The sequence below is a fragment of the Buceros rhinoceros genome, unplaced genomic scaffold (assembly GCF_000710305.1).
Source record: "Buceros rhinoceros silvestris isolate BGI_N320 unplaced genomic scaffold, ASM71030v1 scaffold12169, whole genome shotgun sequence".
NCBI lineage: Eukaryota > Metazoa > Chordata > Aves > Bucerotiformes > Bucerotidae > Buceros > Buceros rhinoceros.
This window is the reverse complement of record NW_010432156.1, coordinates 11,690-14,054: the sequence shown is the minus strand read 5'-3', so window position 1 is coordinate 14,054 and position 2,365 is coordinate 11,690. Positions and strand designations below refer to the sequence as shown.

At 53.7% G+C, this 2,365-nt stretch overlaps 1 protein-coding gene across 1 annotated transcript in view; it reads right to left on the bottom strand.

Moving 5' to 3' along the window:
• The window catches only part of LOC104500074 (vesicle-fusing ATPase), a gene marked incomplete at its 5' end in the record, with an annotated part of 25,156 nt that overhangs the window by 12,352 nt on the left and 10,439 nt on the right, over positions 1 to 2,365 (bottom strand). The gene's annotated exons all lie outside the window — the stretch shown is intronic.

The window sequence follows — 2,365 nt, the reverse complement described above, 5'->3', positions numbered from 1 at the left end:
GCTCGCTGGTAGCGCTGCCCAGCCTGTCCGTCCCACTTAGCGCGGGGCTGCGCCATGGGCTCACGCCCTCCGAGTCGATTGTGAGCTTTTCACAGGAACCAGCGGGGAAGCACATGTGAAACCTCCGTGGGGCTGGTGAGTGTCTCCAGGCCTTGTGTGACTCTGCATGTAGATGAAGCAGCTTCGGCTCTCGGAGCTGCTGCTGCCTAGTTCTCAGAGAAGTCCTTTTCTGTCGCTCGGCTCCCTGCTGCGACAGCCCTTTTCAGGCTTTCTCTCCCCCCCAGTCCAGCCTCTTCTCCTGCACAACACAGGGAAACTCACTTGGAATAAAGACCCAAGAGAACGTGGGTTATTTGCTTCTCTCCAATCCACTGCAGAAAAGATTTTTAATTGGTTTAAAAAAAGACACTAAACAAAACGCCATGTTTTTCAGTCTTCTTGAACCGGTAGTAATAGACACCGCTGCTGCCGTGCGGAACGGGCCGTGATCGGGAATTTAACGCAGACGCCATGATGCTTCTAGTTCCTTTGAAGTCTAAAGTGTTTACTCTCAAAACTTCTGCAAAGCACCAACAAGGCAGAAAGCCCAGAAAACCAGGAGCTTCGAGTACCTGCCCTTCCTGCAGCAGCTGAGCAGGGAGAGGGGAGCCTGGGAGGCGGCACAGACACAGACCTCGATGCATAATTAATAACGTTTCATCCCAGAAAGGCTTCTCTGGCACACGCAGCCCACAGGAACCACAGGCAGCTGCTTGTGCATTAAGAGTATTCTCTGCCAGGGATGCTCAACCCCGAGCGAATACGTCATCTGGGCTGGGAGGACGGGAGCCACCAAGCCGCGCTGCCCGGCTGCCCCCTCCGCTGCCCGTTAGCTGCTCCGTCCCCAGCTCCTCAAACCAGCTCTGTATTCCGCTGTGGATCGGGGAAGAGCTCTCCAAGAGCCATGGAGAGCAGGTATTGTCCCCACAGTGTGGTCCCAGCCATGTCTCCCGGCACAGTGACACGCCTGGCACGTCCCAGACAGCACATTTGCAGAAGGAATGAACCCAACCGCAGCAATCCCTTTTGGTTTGACCTGGGGGAGCGGGTTCTACGGCTGATGGCCCTCATGGACATTTAGAGCATGTGTCTGTAGCTGAGATGACAACAAACCCCCGAAGGCAGCCATCACTTCCAGAGGAATCACTGATTGTCCCAGGGGAACCTGGGAGGGGCTGGTTAACCGCAGGGTTATCACCCTCGGGGGTTTCTCACTTGAGCTTAAACCCCACCACTCTCCATGCCCAAATTCAACCTTTTTCTCAGGAAACATTCAGGGCAGAAAAGGCCTTTTCCTGCACGACTCCACCTCTGTTCTGAGTGTTCAGTGAAAAATATCCCCACAGGCCACACAGGGGAGTGACCAGAAACAAAGCGGTGAGGAGGAAGCAGCTTGTCATCAGAATTGCCAAACCAGGGCGGCCCAAAGGGCCCGTCTAACCCAGCGTCCTCATTCCCCCAGAGCCAAGAGTGGACACTTGGGAAAAAAAAAAACTGACATCATCCATCAAACAGTGACATTTCCTCAGAACACCCTCTCTACCCTCCAACAATTTACGGCTTAAGCCCCCATCACACTGGCTGTCAACCCAACGTCTTACAGCCCCAAGGGCATTTCAAACGCAGCTCTCGAGCAACAAGCAGCAACTTGGCAAATAGCTGAGCACTCCCAGCCCTGCGCCTGGCTTGCAGGAGCACCCGGCTGCCAGCAGAAGCGCATGCAAGCTGCAAAATATGTTGAGGACACGGTGATAAAAGGGACAGTTTAGTACTTGAAGTTCCTTCGACAACTTAACCAAATTAAGCTCTGTTTTCCCTAGTGATTTATGGGAATAGTAATTTCCTGGCACCGTGGCAAGAGCCAGCAATCGGTCAATGACGACGCGAGATTATGACACTCAATGTACAGGATCAATCCCTGCTCCCACGTACGTGATAACAGAGTCCAGGCTGCACGCGGCATAGAGACCTCCCCGGGAAACGGCTTTGCCCGACAGCTGAGGGTCATAAGGGGAGCTTCGGGGCCTGTGGCATTTGTTTAGTTCCAAGTTCTACATCTGAACGCTCCTTTCACCAGCTCTCTGATGAGAACACCGCTCACCCAAACGTTCCTGCTTCCAGGATGTTAGAAATGACCAAACTGAGCTCCAGGCTGCGTGTCTCTGCTTTTTCCTGACCCCAGCTTCCAAGGTAGGGATTACATCCCACCAGGATGCTGTTTATTCCTGCAGGTACTTTCACACACAGAGCGAACGATGGGGAAAAGAGCAAACAAAAAAGAGTCCCTGCCTGCCTCACTCAGTGCCAGCTCCAGCCATGGCGTCGC